Below are 20,756 nucleotides of genomic sequence, written 5' to 3'. Positions count from 1 at the left end.
AAAGCCTTTGATACTGTCTCTCACAGTATCCTCCTGGACAAGATGTCCAGCATACAGCTGGATCAGCATAAAATGCAGTGTGTGAGCAATTGGCTGATGGGCTGGGCTCAAAGGGTTCTAGTAAATGTGGTTATGTCAGGCTGGCGACCAGTCACTAGCGGGGTTCTGCAGGGATCTGTCTCAGGGCCAGCACGCTTCAATATCTTTATAAATGACTTTGACTCAGGAATTGAGGGAATACCAGGTATGTTTGCCAATGACACAAAACTGGGAGGAGCTGTTGACACTCGTGAGGGCAGAGAGGCCCTGCAGAGAAATCTGGACAAACTGGAGAACTGGGCAGTCACCAACTGCATGAAGTTCAACAAGAGCAAATGCCAGATTTTGCATCTGGGACACAACAACCCTGGCTGTACATACAGACTGGGGGATGAGATGCTGGAAAGCAGCTGTGTGGAGAGGGACCTGGGGGTTCTGGTCAACAGCAAGTTGAACATAATTCAACAGTGCCCTGGCAGCCAAGAGGGCCACCCGAGTCCTGGGGTGCATCAAGCACAGCATTGCCAGCTGGGTGAGGGAGGTGATTGTCCTGCTCTGCTCTTCGCTGGTGCGGCCTCACCTGGAGCGCTGTGTGCAGTTCTGGGCACTACAGGATAAAAAAAGATATAAAGCTGCTAGAGAGTGTCCAGAAGAGGACTACAAAGTTGGTGAACTGTTTGGAGTGGAAGCCATATGAGGGCCGGCTAAAGTCACTTGGTTTGTTCAGCCTGGAGAAGTGAATACCGAGGGGAGACCTCATGGCAGCTACAGCTTCCTCACAAGGGGAGGAGCAGTGGCAGGCACTGATCTCTTCTCTTTGGTGACCAGTGACAGAATCCAAGGGAATGTCAGGAAGGTGTGCTAGGGGAGGTTTAGGTTGGACATTAGGAAAAGGTTCTTCACCCAGAGGGTGGTGGAGCAATGGAACAGGCTCCTCAGGGAGGTGTCACAGCCCCAAGCCTGACAGTGTCCAGGAAGAGACTGGACAACACCCTCAGACACTTGGTCTGAATTTTTGGGTTGTGCTATGCAGGCACAGGAGTTGAACTCAATGATCCTTGTGGATCCCTTTGAACTCAGGACATTCTGTGATTCTATGAACATCATTCCTACCCTATCTGAAACTCACAGAAATCCTGTGCTCTGGATGTGGTGACAAGTCCCTCCTCAATCTCTGTACCTGCTCTGTTTACTGCCTCTGTCTCTCTTAGAGAATGCTGAATCATAATAATCAGCTTTTTTTTTTTTTTTTTTTTTGCGTTGCATATAAAATAAAAGCAATAACTCAGTAACAGAAAATCTTGAGCTAAGGGTGTTGTTTCTGGGACTGTATTCATTTTCCTTCAATGCATGAGTTGTGCGTTGGAAACTATTCCCTCTGGCAACCCATAAAATAGAAAACTCTCCATTTTATCCACCCCAGAAAACATTTTGTCAGCAATTCACTTGCAGCATTCATCTATGAATATTGAGACATCTTTTTTTTGTGTCTTTTTCCTAATATATTAACACAAGGTGCAGTACCTACAGCATACTACATACTGTGTGAATAATTACAGCCTGAACAATGGTAAGCCATATCCGGAAAACACAGAAGACCGGAAAGGAATTTTTGATGTACGATGAGGCCTGTGACATTCTGAATTTATTCTACTTTTGTTCTACTGCTGTCAGAAAGCCCATTATGTTCAAGGCCATGGCCTTGTATGCCTCAATATTTCTTCATATTCTTCAAGCAGGTTGTGCTCCAGGTTTCAGTGAGGATACTTATGGGCAGAGAGATCCGGGCACGCATCAGTTGTTACTGTAGTATTACAGATGTTCAAGGACATGGTTGTCAGGAGCGGAAATAAGTTTTACACATGTGACACAAAGGTCAGCAGCACCCTAAAGTTTGCTGCTGAAGGTTATGGGTGGCAACTGCAAGAAGTCATGATACAGTCTTGCCTGTCAGCTAAGACAAATTAAGCAATGTTCTCTTGCGGGTTCTGTACGGGAAGAGTATGTGGCACCATTGGTGTCTCATTTAACAAATGCTGATTCCTTAAGATGCTATAACTTGTCTGTGACTTTTTTATTCATACCCCAAGTGTAAGGTATGAGAGGATGAGTCAGGAGACAGGACAATACACGGAGACCTGGCAGAGCATCAGTAGCTTGGACAGCATTTATGCTCTCCAGTCTTTTAACGAGACATGTGAGAAGGAAAGATGTATTGGCTTTGCAGACTTCCATGCTAAGTAACTTTAATGCATGAGGATGGAGCTTAGATAGTGGAGAAGTTACTTGTGGTGACATGTGATAGACAAACAGTGACAGATAACATTTTTGATGGAGTCAAAGCAGTGACCAATCACTGGAGAAGGTATAAGAGCTGGAATCTAAATGTTGTTAGGACTAGATGCGTGTTCTCCCAACAATTAATGGAACATTGCCTAGAGAGGATGTTGAAGTCATAAATCAGATCTCAAAAATCACAATGTTACTTCAAAAATTAAGTTACCTACTTTTTCTTCTTTTTCAATAATGGAACAGCATTCTTTTTATTTGGCTTCTCATTTCTTGAGTCTGTAACAGTACATTCAGTTTCTATTTTCATTATTTTTTTGTTGTGACCACAGAACTAGAAAGATTTTTTAATGAAAAATGAGAACTATTTTATTCCTTCTTAAGCTAGTGCTTCAAGGAAATGTCAAGTGTCATGAAATTAATGATAAAAAAGATAACTTTGGCCAAACATATAAACGTGTGTGTGTATCTGTGCATTGAGCCAAATAGGTTTGCTTTATTTCTAGGTTTTATTGACTTCCATGGTAATGTTGTTTGATAACTATTTTGTATTAACACTGTGGTCCTTCTGATGAAAGGATGAGCTACTTTCAGGAGCCCTCTGTTGAAGCACAGTGCCTGTAGCACACAGATATATACTGAAAATGGTTGGTCTCACAATCTCTCCCAATGTGAGTAGACACAGTGGAACTGAGGTGGTTTTGTCTTTCCTGCCTTGCATGCCCCTGAATTTTGATGTGCACTCACTGCTCAACACCGTCATGGTCCCCTCCGGGTCAGGACTACCTTCCTGCCACTGATCTCATGTCTTGCAGATGTGTCTAATCCTTCTTCTCACAACACATAGCACTCTGTCTGGGAGAAGCCACAGGAGCAGTTTCAAAAGACCTGGGCTTTAGGGCTTCCAAATATTAATTCCATTTAGGTAATTCCGCTCTTTTGTTCTGGATTCAGCCCTGTAGGAGCAAGGTCACTCCAGCTAACTCAGGCTAAGGTTGCAACATCGTAAAAGAAAGTGAAAAGAACTTTGCATCCCTGTGCTAGTCATCAGTATATGGCAGGTTTGCAGTGCAGGTTATCGTGGATAAAATGGCAAAGAATCTCACTCAGGATTAATCAACGGGGATTTCCATGCATGCTCCTGTGCATTCCCCACCACATTCCTTTTCTTGATAAGAAATTGTGGTTTAGTGCTTTACACTTGGAAAGGCTCACAGAAACTGAAAAGTACTCAGTAGAAGGATGTTTATCCAGGGCTAAAGGGAGAGAACAAACGAATTTTGTGCTGTGGTCTAACACCATGGTCAGTTTTCCACTGTGGTAGTTTTACCTCTTAATTTTTAAACAAATGAAACATGTAACCAAACAGAATATTCTCCTGCCTACAGACATTGTCTAAATCTAAGCAAATGTTTGGGTATGTCTTTGTTTTCTACCTCATCCACCTTTTTACTTTCCAGCTGCCTCTACTGTCTATCATAGTGCAGCTTTGTCTGCAGCTTGTGTCAATATCTTCTCTAATAATACCTTGAGTAAGTATTTGCCATTACAAGAGTGCCCTAAATTATTTTTGAACTCCACCATATGAAACGACATCTAACTGTGCTGCAGTTCACTGGTACAAAAATATGTGCCCAGTTAATCACCGGTATTAAATTGCATTTTGCAATTTAGTTAGGCCTGCACTTAATACATTCTTTGAAATAGATATACATGTGTGTACACCCCATGTGTTTGTCTTGAACATGAATGGCTAGGATCACTACTGTGTATGATGTGTTAAGCATTAAAAAAAGACATAGGCCTGGCCAGAGCCTGTGACTCAAAGCAACCTTGTGATGCAGAGCAAATGGGCTAAACTCAGCGAGGTGTGCTGCAGGTGCTGAGTTTGGGTGGAAGCTGAAGGTAGGCCACAGCAGGAGAAAACCTGCTGCCAGATGTAGGATCTGAGAGAGAAAAGTTCCTTGCCTATCTCCTTTGTTGTAAGGGCTTCAGAGTAGTGTAACTGTAAATTTGCATGTTAAGATGATTTTGTTCTGCACACAGTAAAAGAAAACTAAAGAATCCCAGAACAAATATAAAAGCTTTTTTTTTTTTTTTTTTTGTAAGAGTATTTGCTTCAAATCTTTCTTAAACTGTAAGGAGATAGTTCAGCATTCCTGTTCTGTCTGTTCAGTTTGGGGGCTCTTGGCTGAGCCAGCAGATATGATGGCTCACATGACACTGATATATGTCCAATATGAATGGAGGACAGATCACCCTAACTGTTTGTACTGACCACAAAGCAGGCAGTGATTTAATGTTGCCGTTACCTACTGATGTGCCTGATTTGCCAGGTTCTGAATGAACTTAATCTTTCTAAGAAAAGACCATATTTGTCTTTGCGATTATCACTATGAAGTAATTTGCATTTTTAAAAGATAAACTAAAGGGCATTCTTACTGTTTTACATGGTTATGTTTTGTACTAATACCATTTTTGTCTTATTTGGGTAACTCCAGCTTCTCATTACTCTAAACAACCAAGACTTTCATGTAATGTGTTTTGCCAAGGTCTTCCACCATGATGCTTTAGGATATTCCTTGTCAGTGATGAAATATTCACTGCAATTGCTCCTTTTCTACCTACTGAGGGTGATGCTCTACTTTCACGTGCCTTTAGAAAAGGAGGGTAATTAATCCATCCCAACAGTTTGCATCTCAATTTCAGGATTTCCTGTGTGATTATTCTGATATTATTACAGGAGGACTTGGCAAACCTGTTCAGGGCTCATTGCATTTGTGCTCTCAACATGCCAAAAAGACAGTCCTTTCCCTGAAGAGCTCAGAGAGTTGGTGTCCTTCAGGTAGTGTTTCCATACTACTACTTTAGCCATTTAGGGTCCAGCTGCAGGGCTGTGATCTTCAGGAGCCAATCCTGTGTTTTGGCACTGTACAGAGACCCTCTTCTGCTGTGGGAGCCAATGAGATGCTGTACAGGTGCAAGGGCAACCTTCTGTGTTTCGCTGGATGGCCATGGTAGGGTTCTGCCTGAACCTCCTCTCTCATCAGTATTTTTCTTCCCTCACTGGCAGCCAGTTGGTTTGGTTTGCTTTTAAACTTGGTTTGCTTTTACATTTGCCTTTCAATAGCAGACAAGTAGCTGAATGATCCGTCTTGACATTCTACACTGCACTGAATACAATGGAGTGAAATGGTTTGGAGAACCCCCAACTCTACTTCCCTGTGTTGAAATTTCTGACTGCCTGATAGCAGTGGTATGAAGTCGACTCCCTGAGCAGCAAAGATTGATTTCTCCTTTGAGTAGCCACACTTTCCACAGAAGTATTCTTTCCAGTTATGTTTTGAAAGTCATCACACATGCTGTTATAAATGATCACTGAAGATTACTGGAGATGTTGCAAAACAATAGTGAACCAAGTAGCATCTGTAATTTCCACTGCTGGTTTGCAATCATCGCTCAAAATGAACCCTGTCTCAGTTATAGGGCTAAGCCTTTTTCTCCCCTTCTCTTTACTCCTATATAAGACAGTTGAAATAGATACTGTCTCATGAATTTTTATGCAAAAAAGCTGAGTTGCAATCCACTGTACCAACAGCTTGCATTCTTTGTGAACATCAAAACTAGTTTAGAAAATACTGGAGGGAAGTCTACATTTCCAGTTGTTGTGAGGTTGTGTTACAGCTCAAGTGACTCTAAGATGTAAATCTCTAATGTTCTTTTTTTCTTAATTCTCCCAATAAAATCGAATGTCACTTATGCACAATATTTGTTACCATTCCTATGTGTTAGCAGAGGTTTTACTGTTTTATGAGCACAATCACCTCCATAGCCCTTGCTTTCTTGACTCACTGGTGTCATAAATGCTCTCATTGCAAAAGAACAGACATTAATCAATTGTAATGGAAAATGAACTGTGATATCTGTGGTATTTGACATCTTCAGCACGTGGAATTGTCTTGCAATAATGCCTTGGGCCTTGCTCTGGTAACATGCACAAGCAGGTGCATATCTTAAAGCATGAGTCTGAACCTGGTGGCTATTGAGGTATGCAAGCTAAAATGCTCCATTACAGGACGTGGTAAACCTTCCATCTGACTTGGAGATACGCAGTGCTTCTGGGACAAATAATTCTGTGTGCTTTTTCTTTCCATGTTGTGAACTGGGCTTGTTACAGAGTTTTTGGAAAGAAACCTGATCACATCTGGCTGTCAAGAAAGGGAAGGTGGGTGGCAAAAGTCCAAAGTCTGTTCCTAAATTCCCACATTGAAAACTCAGGTGTTGCCAATCAAAGGCAAAACCAGGGGGGATGTCAGTGCTAGGAGGCTGTCTTTTGATTTTGTATTTTATTGATAGCAAAGGAGTTCTTTGCACCTTCTTAATTTTTCCTAATAGACATCTCTCTGGTTTCCATCCTCTCTCTTAAGAGTTCATGCATTTCATGTAAGATTTAAGGACATTGTGAAGAGAAAAAGGCTGCACCAAACCGTATTCATGGCATGGAGCTTTCTGAAGCCCTCATTGTGCTAATTGTTTGTTTTTTGTTTTTTGTTTTTTTTTTTTTAGAAAGTCTGAAGAAACACATTACTACCTAAACTAGCCACCTCACCTCCTGAAGTGGGACACCAACTTCACCTTCTTTTGAAACAGGTAAGACAGGTGTTCAGGTGAGGAAGTTCAGATGAATTTTACTCCTGACTTTGGTGAAGATGGAAAGGACAAAGCATAGCAATGGGAGCAATCTTCTGAGTTTATCAGACAATCTTTTGTACCTGATTCTCCAATTACTTTTCAAAATTATTTCACAAGAACAGGTTGTCAAAATCTCCTTTTTGTAAAAAGCTCTGCTCTGCTGTTTATTCTGCTGCATTAGTCCAGAGTGCTGATTAGAATGCCTTGACTGCTGCCCTTTATTGCTGTATTCTTCTGCTTATCCTGCATTAGGTCAAACTGCCTGGGAACCTCAGATACTTCTGTGTGGGTTTTTGGTGGGATGCATAGCCAAGAAGCATGAGTGCCATGACAAGCCTGGGCAGTTGCACTGCTGGACTTTTGGCTGGGCATCCCTTGCATCCTCATACCCAAAACTGTGATGACTGCCTGGGGAAAGCCAGCAGCTGCTGTAGTGGCTAATCCAAGTGGTGATTACTTTCTCTAAATCCTCCTTCTGGTTGAATTAGCAGCATGTGCTCCAGAAAGATGAGGTTGTTCAGAGCCTTGCCCAGCCTGGCCTTGAAAGTTTCCAGGGATGGGGCACTTACCACTTCTCTGGGCAAACTTTTCCAGTGTTTTACCATCCTCATTGTAAAAAATTTCTTCCTCATGTCCAGCCTGAATTCTCCCTTTGTTAGTTTAAAACCATTACCCCTTGTTCTGTCGTAACTGGCCCTGCTAAAAAGTCTGTCCCCATCTTTCTTTTAGGTCACAATAAGGTCTCCCTGAAGCCTTCTCTTTTCCAGGCTGAACAACCCCAATTCTCTCAGCCTGTTCTCACAGCAGGGGTGTTCCAGCCCTCTCGTCATCTTGGTGGCCTCCTCCGGCCCCTCTCCAAGAAGTGTCTGGATGTTGAGTTTTCACTCTTAGGCTTCTAGACTCTTTTCAAGAGCTCTGATTTTTAATGTTAGTGATTTGATATTCTCACTTAGCACAGAGATTTGATGTGAAAACCCTTGCCACTTTTGCAAGCATATAGAAAATGCTAAATTTTTAAATAAAAATGTTGTGCTCTTTAATTGTGAAGTTTGTTTTTAGTCACTGTCAAAACTTTCACATAGATCCAATTTAGTGATACCTCATTCACAACTTTGCTCCAGCAGCATCAGTAGACTCTGTTCCGACTAGTCATGTCTTCTCAAGAGTTTCTGTAAGTGTATTGGCTTTGTCAAACTACCAAGCTTGCAACATTTCCTTCAAAAATTAAAACAAGAATTTCTGACTGTATCTGACAAATCACACATGATTCTAAAGCAAAATTTGTACTGTTTATTCTCAAAATTTATATATATATATTTTTAATGTTCCATGGAAACTTTTTTTTTGGTGAATTTTGAACCATGATTTCTTTAAATGGGCTTGTAATGAGATGGCTCTTTTATATGAATCTGTGAACTTTGCTGTCAATTCAGATCAATAAATTCTGAACCAACTGAGTTTTTTAATATAACTTACTGAAGAAGAAAGTACTATGGATTTGATTGCTTCCTCCAGCTTTTGGAATGTAAAGAACAAACACAGTGTCAGAATAAAGATTTTTTTCTCTCCAGGTTAGACTTAAGCAGTATCTATTTAGTCATTCTGGCTGATCCATAGCCGGCAGTTTGCATCTTCAAGAGCTAGTACAGGTTGTTCCTTCTGAGATACAATGATCAGTTCTGCAAACACTTCTTAAATGGTATCTCACCATATTATGACAGCTCCTGCCAGCACCTCTGTAAGTTAGGGGTTGTATCAGCATTTCCATTATAAATATAACATTTACACTACTACCACCTTCCTTGATTTATATCATGCTTCTGCATTATAACACAGAATCACATTTTCTTTGTTCACTGCAGCTATACAGTGCTGTATATAGGGCTGAGGACTCCAGGGATTTTTCTCCAAGTGCTCCCAAATCTCTCTCCTGCACTATAAAGTGTAGCATTGCCTTTTCAGCAAATATTGATGTTTTTCATTCTTTGCTTCGAGACATTACTCTGTTTATATGCTGTGTACGTGGACTAAGGCGCATTTACATTTTACTGATGCATGTACTACAGTTACTTTAAATCCTTCTGTTTGTTACCTGCATGGTCAACCAGAAGGAACAGATGTCTTTCTGCACCAAAGACCTCATTCTGCATTCTCCATGTCCCTGGTTTTGCTACTGAGTCAGGATGCAAGTCTCAAAGCACAGGATGTTGAGAAGCAAGAGGAGAAAGGAGAACCAAGTATAGAAATGCAACTTTATTAAATTCATGCATAATAAGCATCCATAGTATTCATAGTCCATTTATATATCATTATAGATGGTTAATAAATCATTAATATATGATGTTACAGACCCAAATAACAAGGTATTAGAAATAGTATCATTATTCTATCAGCAAGTGGTGTCGGAAATTACATTTATAAGCACATGGCTGGGCCCAGTAGCTTTCTGTGACAACTGACTTTCCATTAATCTTCTATTTAAAGTCATTAAAATGTCTAATTCATCACTTACAAGCTGTTTAGAAATGGACACTCTAATATGCAATGCATTCCCCTATGGATTTACTGAAATTTTTTGCTGGTCTTTTTTTTTTTTGTTTTGGTTTGGTTTGTTTTGGTTTTGGTTTGTATTTTTTGCTTTGTTTGTTTGTTTTTCATATGATTTTGTACCTTCAACATTTCTTCTGAAGAAGAGCATCTGTGAATTCTTTGTTTGCTCATGCTGAGAGTAGTGAAAACGTTGTTTACTGTATTTTTATTTGAGGTACAAAGTGCTTGCGAACAACTCTTTAAATATAGAATTTTCAAAGAGTTCATTATTTTTGAAAATTTTAAGCAAAGAAACATATAATCACAGAGCCAGTCTGCCTAAATGGCCTTTTATTCTCTCTTTGTGACACAGCTTGAAAGATCTTGAACTTTGGATCACGTGTACTGCACTGCAAGTATCACTTTCATTTTTGGGGGACATGACTGAGCAGTGCAGCCGTACTGGTCCTTCCAGTGTCTGTGCAAACCTGGCTTTGGTAACCAGCACCTCAGGCAGCAAACAGAGCAGAGAGAGCAAGGGCAGAGTGGGCACTGGGGAATCAGACAACCTGCTCAGCCCTCTTCCTACCCACTCCAGGTCAGAGCATGAGAAGAATCTTGTTTTACAGGTGTATAAGTACCAGCTGTCTGGTGGATTAAAAGAACAGTTCTGTGGACTTTAGGCTATGAATCCAGTACCTCTTAAATAATAACTTAGACTAAGAGAACGAAGAAGAAAAAAAATTTGAAGTCTTTTATTACAAAAATTACCCAGCAAGGCCCCTACATTTTTTCACCTGCTAATGCACGAAGAAGTTTCTTCCCACCTCACAAATTGTATTTACAGCTTCCTTGTGGTTTTTGCTCTGAAGTCAATTTTCACTCCAGCAACTTCTGTTCTGTGCCTTGGCTCCTTAGGTCATTAACCTCAAGCAAGGAAGTTTGTCAAATACTTTGAAATCCAAGTCCACTCTATTTCCCTTGTCTGTCCTGGTGGCAATACTGCACATTCAAAGAATTCCAGCAATTTTCTGAGGCATGACCTGCCCCTCCTGAAACATGCTGGTATCTTTGCAATCTTTCAGCAAGCTGTGCTGTACCAAATGTTCCTCCATTTGATCTTCTTAAATATTTACTCAACTGTTTCCAGTGTCTCTCATTCAGCTAACTGGTCTCCAGTTACTTGACAAACTCAGCCAGCTTGATGGCTTGCTTGTTTGCTTTTAATAAAAATCTCAAAGTAAACAGAAAAATATTTTATTCTCACAGCTTGCAATCTCTCCTACAGTAAAAAATTGCTAATCATTCTCCAGCTTTGGAGAAATATGTTTGGTTGTGTGGCAGAACCAGTCTGATCTCTTAATATCCTATCCAAGAGAGCTAACTTCTTAAATAACTACTGCTCATGTTTACTGATATAAAAGTAGTCTTACTAACAAATGTGGTAGAAGTGGTATTACCTGTGGAAATATGGTGATTATTACAAAATTATAGCATAACTGGCTTTCTTAGCAATAAAATCCTTCAAGAAGTGGAAGCATAGGAGGAAGAGGAATGGCTTCTGTCAAATTTAGCATAGCAAATGCATCTATAATGTGATTAAGTCTGAATGTACATAGCAGGTGGGGGGAGGCTGGGAATACTTGTGGATTTTCTTTGTGGGTGACCAAAACATGAAATAACTTACATCTATGCTGTGGTGCCCAGGAGTTGTCCCCAAAATGAAGAAACGGATTTAAAATATATTTGTGGGCCAGATCCTCTGCTGTTATCTTCTGGTATCACATCATTGCCTTCAACACAGACCTCCTTTCCTCTCTCCTGCAGGGTCTGGCCACTGCCTTACTGGCACAGATAATCATTTTAAGTTATGAGTGGAGGAAATTTTTAGACAGCTCTGTTCCTCTCTGTGTTTCCATCTCTTCAAAGCTGACAGGCAGTGAAGGCTGTCCTTTTACTTTAGTAGAGAAAAGTTGAAGTGTTTAGATCAAAAAATCCAAGCTTGCTCTCTTCTGTCACTGAGAAGCTTTGAATGGCTGTATTGTGGCACATTAACCATAATGTCCTAGCTGATTATTTATTTTTTCAGCCACATTTTTCTAACTGGGGCATCCTTGTGGCTTGATGAACAGAATAATTATTTAGGAGGAAAACATGCTAAATCAATCAAAAGCATCACCTTTGGTCTTCAAGCTGGTTAGAGCAGGTCACCTCTGCCCTGTGAAACTTCCTGAGAGGAGCAGGTGAGAGGGATGCGGCAGCAAAGTGGTATGGAAGAGAGGACCTGAAAGCTCCTTCTGCAGCGTGGGTGAACAGTACATGTTTTATATTTCTGTTACATTTTCTTGGACTGCAGAGAGTGACTGGTGAGGAAAGTGAATTTTCTCCTAGTGTTCAGCTTTTCAGCATTTATCTTCCAAAGATGAAAAGATTGAGGTCCATCTCTCTTGCATCCACCCCAGAGGCAAACCTACTCTGCTGCAATGGGTATAATTTCACACCTCAAAGCACTACTCTGCTCTTTGGTGATAGCTAAATGTTTTCTCTGAAGCTTACTCTAATTCTATCTTGAATAAGTAACAGTCATTCTTGTTTGTTTGGCTAATCTAGTTCTCCAAGAGTCACCCCAATAAAGCAGACAGTGCAATCAAGAATGTACAGGCTAGACAGAACAAAATTTGTGTCGATCAAAAAGTTTTTATTGAAACTTTTTTTTTTTTTTTTTGACAGGGAATGGCATTTCAATCAGTCTGATTTTTTTACTTCAGCCACTGGAGAGTTAAATTTTAAGTTTCATAGATTTTTTAACTAAAACTTTAAAAGGAAATGTTGATATGAATGAAAATAAAGTTACTTTTTGAATTAATTTTAGAGAAACAAACTTTTCTTAAGTAGCTTTTTAATACGCGACAGCTGTAAGAGAATTTTATATCTGATTTGTCGGTTTGTAAACAGTATAGAAATTCTCTGTATACAAACCAGTTATGCTTAGGTTGCCTGTTTTAATATTGATTTTGTTATTTGTTGAATCTAGCAGTGTCAATTCTTTTTAGATAATAAGTGTGTAGACACTGTAGGATTGCTCATCAGTTTTCTGGCTCTGCTAATGACTATGGAAGAGATCTCAGCAAGATTGTTCCTGGGCTTCTGGGGTAGGGAAGAAATGGAAGTAGATGTTGTTTTGTGGGCATTATAAATGCACATTTTTTGATCTGCATTGGAAGTTAGTACTATTTTATCCAGAATTGGGATACATTTTGGTCCCGCTCCTGTATTTCAGTTACAAATGCTTAATAAATTTACATATCTAAGCCCTTGAATTCCAGTGCTCAACACATCTGTTGATGCCCAGCCTGCATTTTTAATAACCAAAATTACCTCACAATGTGGCCGTCATCCCTCCAGTCAAAGGCTTCAAATGACAGAGGATCTGAGACTGCCCACTGGTACTGGCCAAGGGTGGCCGTATTTGTTAGGTGCTAAATCTGATACAAACCTATCCTTTCTTCTTTGTATTGATGTGACATACTTTTGGTTTCAGCTGTTTACTGATGATCCCCAAACCTCCTCTCCCTGATGCCTGTTGTCTCTGTCACTGCCAATTACTAAGGATACTCTGCACTGGTATGTTTCTTTAAGCTTTCTATGTACCTTGTTTGTCCTACACTGACTGGAACTTGCCCATTTTCTTCCTCTGTTAGGTTATGATTACAACTCCTGTAAAGTCACAGCTGTGCTCAGTGGGTTTTGCAACAAACATAAAGAAAGGATTCAGAGGTGATATTGCTGTTCTGTATTTCACTCTGTCAAAAGTTATAGATGCATAACTTGCAGTAGAAATGGAACAGTAAGAAAACTGCTTGCATCTGACATGCATTGCTGTTTATTATCTGCTGCCATCTTCGCTTTCCCATTTCTGGTTTGTGCATACCATTTCTTAAAATGTTCCTCTTCATAATTTCTTCAAGGTTTAATTTTGTTTGAGGCAAGTAGTTACTAAGATCTTTCCCACTCCTGTAGACCTACTTTTGTTCCTGATCCATGAAACTTGTATTTGCTCTTCTCTAAGAATTCAGGAACTCCTTTGTTACAATGCCTTTTATTTTTGTCTGATGCTGTTCCATATCTTTCCCTACATAAGTTGTCATTTTCACCTCCTGACATTGGAAAAGTTTCTTGGAAATACAGATAGATATAATTACAAGAGGATGCAAAGTAAGTGAAGATATCAGTTTGACAGCCCTCTCCCTGCCCAGTGTGTGTGGACATGATGCACTTTGTTCTTCACAGTGTTTTAGGGTGTCCATTATCAGCAATGGAAGCTTGTTAACATAGAAACAGGGAGACCATCCATTATTCCACTTGCTCCTTTATAAAGAGACCATTAAAATAGAGCCAAGCTCCTTTGCCTACAGGTTGAAATTGGAGCAAATTTAATTTCTATTTGTTAAGGAAACTCATGTTGCTGGGGGAAAAAAGCCAGACTGACTGTTTGGAATATGAAGTCATTTATTCATCAGCAGTGCAGGTAGAGGAAGTGGCTGTTTCTCTTGCCTTTCCAATTTTTACTTATCTCTGACCCAGAGGTATCACCTCAAGCTTGGAGTTCATTCTCCATGTCTTTCTAATCATTAGACTCTCTGCTGAGGTAGGTGCCAATTAGCACAGGTTATTTTTGTGATGTGGACAGCTAACCATTAAAACAGAACAGAAACCACTAATTTTACTTTGTGCAATGACAGTTCAGGATCATTTCTGTGTTGGACAGAGTCGTATTGCTGCCCTGGAACAGTTTGGTTGGGTTTGAGGTACATTACCAAGTCATTTCAGGCATCTCAGCCCTACCAGTTGTGCTAGTTTTCACATGGAAAAAGTCGGTGTGTAGTCCACTGTCAGTGAACCAGCCACCTCAACAAACCTGAGCTTTGCCTCTGGCTACCTTCTGCCCGATGGTCTGTGTTGTTCCAGTGTAGCTGGGCAGTGACATTACTGACTGTCTGCTCTTCCCAGTGCCTGATGTCTTCTAGAAAGGTAAAAAGTCCCCAAACACCCAGGAATAGAGGAAACTCACTGAAAATCTTATTTTAGGTTCATGATAGAGCTGTCCTTAAAAGATCATCCTGGTGTTTCTTGCTGGGTGAGTGTACTGGTGTTGTTTATTTGCAGTCAGGCTGAGAGCTGTTGCCTGCAAGACCAGGTGTTTCTGGTCCCTAGAAATCCCACTGGAAGGGAAGACTCTCAGGGGTCTTGTGCAGCAGCTGGAGTTCAGCAGAAGCTGGATTGCTGTCCAGGAAGGAGTGAATGAGCCTGAGGTGATAACTGCCTTGGACATGCTCACTGTTTTTAAGTCTAGGCTGAAGTTAATGAATGCAGAAGAATCTACTATGATTACAGATGGGTCCTGCATCTCTTGTTTGCACAGCAAGAGGCCAAACAATCCAAGCAGGCTTTGAAATGTGCTTCTAAACCAGCGAAGGAGGGGGTGGAGGATGCTGGCACTCTTGGGCAGTGTTACTGACATGCACACATAGTTGCTTGGCCAAAGGAATTTACAACCAAAGGCTTCTCATTGAGCGTGGCAGGCACTGGAAGCCCCACCTTGTTTGAAAACTTGAAAACACCCGAGGCTATAAATCTCATTCATTTGCATTCCTTTTCAGAGGATGAGGTGGAGCGTGGAGGATAGCAGTATTGATGAGGACTGAACTAGCAAATGGGATGAGTTTGTGGAATATCTAGTGCTCTGCCAAAGTGCTCTGATACATGTACCAAAAGAGAAAAGGAGGCTGTGTGAGGCAAGACTAAGTTCATACTGGGTTGTGTAATTGTTTTCATAAAGGTGAAGCTAGATCACCCAAATTATGAAGATTTTTTTTTTTTTTTAATTTTAATTGGGGTGTTTGTTTGTTGTCGATTTAGGGCTTTTGCTAAGGGAAGAAAAAACCCTTTCCCAGCCTCTTACCTATTCTCATCAGTCGCATCCCATTACATGACAATGGTGATGTAAAGTGGACTGATGGAACTGGGTGGGACGTGTCGAAATGTGGAGCACCATGTGTCAGTCTGACAAGGGTAAGAGACATTGTTTCCTATAACCTGACTTATTTAGGTTTTTAAAACTGCTTTTCAAAAAAACAAAAATGTCAGGCCAACCTAGCATTAAAGGAGAGAACAGATGATTGCCTGCATGGAAACCAAGCAGAAAAATGTTCTTGAGAACAAGGTGCAGCATTCTCGTGCAACATGAAGGAAAGTGATACTTGGTTTGAACCACTGAGGAGAGAAACAGTGTAGTGGGGCAAACAGGGTTGCGAATGCTGTACATCTAGATATACAGAGCTGGGAAGAAGATCTGCCTCAGCCACACAATATGTAATCTCTTCTGCAGATTAGCCATTACTACATGTATGTTGCAGAGGTATCTGTGTTGGCTCTTTTATGCTGCAATGCTTGATTTGCAGTATGAAACACCAATCAAGTGTGTAGCTAAGAAATGGGAGCTGGTATTTGCAGTGATGGGTGGAGGTCTTATCTCCCTTTGGCTGTAAGGTCTCTCTGTGCAGATGTGCCGTTCCATACCATTACTAACACAGCATGCACAGTTCCATAGCCCAACCAATGGATACTCCTCCTCCTCCTCCATCCCTTTTCCAGAGCTCAGCAAAGATGCATCCCACTTTGCTGTTGTCTCTGATGTAAAAATGACTTGTATGATGGTAAAATCCAAATCAGACAGTGTCTCTTTGAGTTGGGGGAGAGACTCCCACCCAGGTTGCCAACAAAATATGCTCTGGTCTTTGAATGAACCTTCAAACTGTAGCTACAGCAACATGGAAAACTGGTAGGACTCCTATATATATATATGTATATATATATGCTACATAGGAAGACCCTGGCAGAGCCACCTTTATGCATGTTGCAAGGTACCAGGAAGGGAAGGTTATCAGAATATGAAGAGCAAGTCATGTAGACATCTGCCTCCCTGTCTTCTACACTTCACTCAAGCTTGATGTGCAACTTCTCCAATGGCAGCCTTAACATAGTACATTGAATTTCAGGAAACTGTGCAGATTGCGTCCAAAGCAAGGATTTTTGAAACTGCCTGTTTATCAGCTGAATCCTGATTTCTATTCATGTTCTGGTTTTCTGCTGAAATATCTTGCCATGGCAAGTCTTTTCATTTTGGCAGCCGCTAAATCACTTGGTTATGAACTACCCAGATTTTATCAGATAATTAGCAAATCAGCTCAGTATTTGTGTGTGTGCACGTGTGTGTCTGTTTGCATGTGTGTGTGCGGTAACTGATGTTCACGATATATGGCTGGCTGGTTGGAATATCTCACTACCCACACAAAATGATTGCTGATAAGAAAGCCTTTTCCAGCTCAGTATTAGTATGGTTCATCTGAAATTCACTTTGCTGACAAGTCTTTGCTTCTGATTGTGTGATTCTGATGCAAAATGTATCGTTGTGCTAAGTTTCAAGCATAATATTTCTGTAATAATCTCCTGAGGAGATATTAAGTTATATTTTTTGTGCTGTCTTGGGTGATCATGCAAGTTCCTAGCATGACAGCGGTAGCAAGATTTGGATACAGAACAAACCAAGAAATGGCTTGCCAAAGCTGCAAACGCGAGGTCCAATTGTGGTGGTAATGTATGTGGTATATAAAATGTCTTTTTAGGAATGCTGGGTTCCCAACTTCTGCAGATTAAATATTCTGCTCCTCCCCACTTGAGCTTCTGCCACCCAGGAGCCCCAGGAAAATAATAACTGTCAGTCATCAGCAATCTGCACTGCATTTATATTAGCAAATAGGATGCCAGTTTGGAGAGAAGATGATATTCATCTAAATATGTGATAAGTGACCACATGTTATTACAACAGTTGTCCTCCTTTTGTACATGTATGTATGTCCACATGCATGAAATGAGTGTGTCTTAAAGATGCACCATTCAGAACTGCATCTGGACTTCAACAAAGGTTTTGTAGCAAAGTAATTTCTTCACCTGCCTTGATGAAGAATGTGATGTGGATGTGGAATCCCTGCAAAGAAGTACATTATGAGATTTCTTTCTTGCTGGTTCAGCCCTATTAATCTGTTCAGCATGAGCTTGAGCATTTTAATAACAGACATGGAATATTATGCTTGCTCTAAAATGGCTTGTTTTTAAGCACTACTTGGACTGTGTTTGTGCTAACCTAGTTGGGGGAAAAAGCAGATTTTAAGCTTATCCTCCTTTTCTTTTCCTAATCACAGCTACAGGGCAAAACACACCAAGTATCTAATAAGAGAAATAACATTATCATATGCCAATTTACAGTAACATTAAGAATAGCACTAGGAACAAATTTCTGGCTGTATGTACATGTTGAAATCCGTTCTTGTGAACAGAGCTGGTTGCCCTTTTGGGGACAGAACTTGTCTTCCTGAGGTGACCCCAACTCACAAATCAGTGCTGTCATTCAGGAGCAGATTTTATTCTGATTTTACCTGTATTTGTTTCCTGATTTATATTACTGCAGGAAAAGGTAATCAGCTTGCAACTAAAGACTAGTGGCTCCCTTTACTCAAGAGCAACCTTTCCATCTCTTACAGGAATAGACACCGACAGCTTCCAAAAGAGCATCTGTCTATTCCTCTCCCTCTGAAAAGCTAAAAGCTGCACTAGGCAAGTCCAAGGGTGAGAGAAACTGCAAACGGAGACGAGAGAGGACATCTGAGAGTCTTCACTAAATAATCAGAGGACTGATTGATTTCATACAAAGACAGGAGTTATATAATACATTCCTACTCTGTGAATAATCATATAAAAAGATTGACATGTTTGTGAGTGTTCCCAAAACTGATCCTGGGTTTATTGTGGCCACTCCTGCATGCAAAAAACCTGTTAGTTAAAAGCCAAAAAAACCCCACAAAAACCCACACTGAACCAACCAGCCAACAAAACACCCCTCCAAACAAACAAAGAAAATCACCCCACCCCCAAAATAACAACAACAACAACAAAAAACAAACAAAAACGAGAATTAAAAAACAAAAAAAAAAAAGGAGGAAAAAAGTGTGATTGTACTCCTAGGACAACATCCTGAATTTTTCACTGGTGGACCCTTGCCATTACTATGGCAAAATGCCTGGAAACTGACTTTTTTTCCACAAAAAATGTTTTGAAGGAAGAACAAAAGAAGTTTGAGCTTTTGGCAGATTGTTGGAGATCACTGTGCTCAGATCCTCAGCTGGTGTAAATCAAGATAACTGCAGTATTGCTACAAGTAGTTAAAACCTGACTGACTCTCCCATCCGTCATGGCTGTCTGCTGTGGGGAATATTTCCTTACAGCTTAGATTGAGATGCTGAAGGAACTGCTTCTCCTGCATGATACTTATTCTTAATTACTTAAACTCCCGTGTATATAACCTGGTGGTGCTTCAGGTCATATAGACGTTCGTTGTATGTGATACTTTGCTTTATTTTTTTGGTTCAGTAGTGGAATGACATCTTAATCTGCTATGAAGATCCATAACAGGATCAACGGAGATCAGGATGTATGTTTTAAATTTAAAAGGTCCCTTCTTTGTCTAATCTATATTTCTGTATTATATCACAGCATATGTGGAAAAAGAATACCCCCACTAGGCCAAAGTAGCTAACCAGTAAACAATAATCTTTAAAATTAAAATGCTTTATGTTTAATAGTGAAAGGATGTTTTTGTAGTTAATGGTGGTTAATAGGTAAACACCCTGACACCTCCATAAATCTGAAGACTTTATGTTCATTTGAATACCAAGGGTTTGAAAATCCAGTTTTACAATTGCATTGGGATGAAATATATAAATGCGTATGAACTCAGGTACAGTGTATCTGAGTAGTCCCCATGAGATTGTTTTTCTTTCTCTTTTCTATAGAGAGAAATGTCCTGGCAAAATCCAACTCATCTGAGCTACACCAGGAATTGTGTGTGCTCATAACATGACTTAGATAAGCCCAGAAAATTCCATTATCCATTCGTACCTCTCATTATTTAGTGGCCAAATCTAATTTATAGTGTTGTTGAGGTTTGAGCACAAAGTCACTGAAGATAGACAGACAAGTATGTGTCTCCACATGCCTGTGTGGTGGGTGGTAACTGGATGAATCACCAGTAGTGTTCCATATTCAGGTGATCACAGGGGAGGCACAGGAAAGGAGAGTCAGAGGTTCCACGTTCACTTACATGCCAAATTTACTCAGCTCTGGTCACACTTTGCAATGCAAGCTGCTCTACCAAGGCTTTCCACAGCATTGGATAATACAGCAAAATATATCTTTAAAAACATTCTGGAAGTCAGATTTGCATTTATATTGAAACATATAAACCCTAATCTATAGCCCAAATGTTGCATCATGTTTGTGTGTGCATTCACTTGTTTGTCTTCTCTTGGTAAAAGCTATTATTTCAGGATCACCTAACAGCTGATTTGATTTGCTGTATTATCTTCTAGAGCACTCCTGCTTTGCCCATAGACCAAGAAAATACATGATTACCAGGGTAAGAAACAAAGGTAGCAAATAACTTACCATAACGACTGGGAAAATAAAACCGGGGTAAGGAATAACAGCCTTTTGAACTTCCACATTTCCCCAGGTGTGTCCCAGATGGCAGCATACTGACAAAGGAGACAAGGTGGTTCCCTCAGTTAAGCCAGGAATGCAATCTTCTCCCTGGTGAAGTCACAGATCAGACTTAACTAATGCTCTCTCCTTTTGGCTCTGAGGTTGTCCTTTATACATCCATAGCCTGGCTCTGACTCAGTCCTCCTACCTTACTGAATCCACTCATGACCAAGGTCATTGCTTCTAAGGTTCCGCCCGCTTGGCTCTTACACTTTTTTTCTTCCATGCTTTCTACAACTTTCTTTTCTTGGTGTTTTTAGTCAGGCGCAGGGAAAAAGGAGATTCAACATGATTGAAATCTGTTGTCTTTATATTGTAACTGACTTGAAACCCTCTTTTCCTTAGGCCTTGCCTACAGCTGACATTGGCCACAAACCTTCCTGTATGTGCATGTTAATTTTGATCTGCCTGTTACATTCAGTGCATGATGGCTTTGGTGCACCATACATCTGTGAATGCTGCATTTGATCATGCTGCTTCTGAGCTATGTGTTTTGTTCTTCACCAAGGCTTCTTGTGATCTGACCCTGTCTAGATCCAGCTTACTCTCAG

At 40.4% G+C, this 20,756-nt stretch overlaps 1 long non-coding RNA gene across 1 annotated transcript in view; it reads left to right on the top strand.

Annotated features, from left to right (window-relative positions):
* Positions 1-13,173, top strand: part of LOC139826466 (uncharacterized) — a 77,728-nt gene extending 64,555 nt beyond the window's left edge. Inside the window, exons 2-3 of the long non-coding RNA XR_011736545.1 lie at positions 6,895-6,978; positions 13,091-13,173. This is a non-coding gene — a long non-coding RNA (uncharacterized lncRNA). The remainder of the gene's footprint in view (positions 1-6,894; positions 6,979-13,090) is intronic.
* Positions 13,174-20,756: the final 7,583 nt, after the last annotated feature.

This window comes from Patagioenas fasciata, chromosome Z (assembly GCF_037038585.1).
Source record: "Patagioenas fasciata isolate bPatFas1 chromosome Z, bPatFas1.hap1, whole genome shotgun sequence".
NCBI classification, from domain to species: domain Eukaryota; kingdom Metazoa; phylum Chordata; class Aves; order Columbiformes; family Columbidae; genus Patagioenas; species Patagioenas fasciata.
The sequence above is the reverse complement of the archived record's forward strand: the minus strand, read 5'-3'. Positions and strand labels throughout refer to the sequence as shown.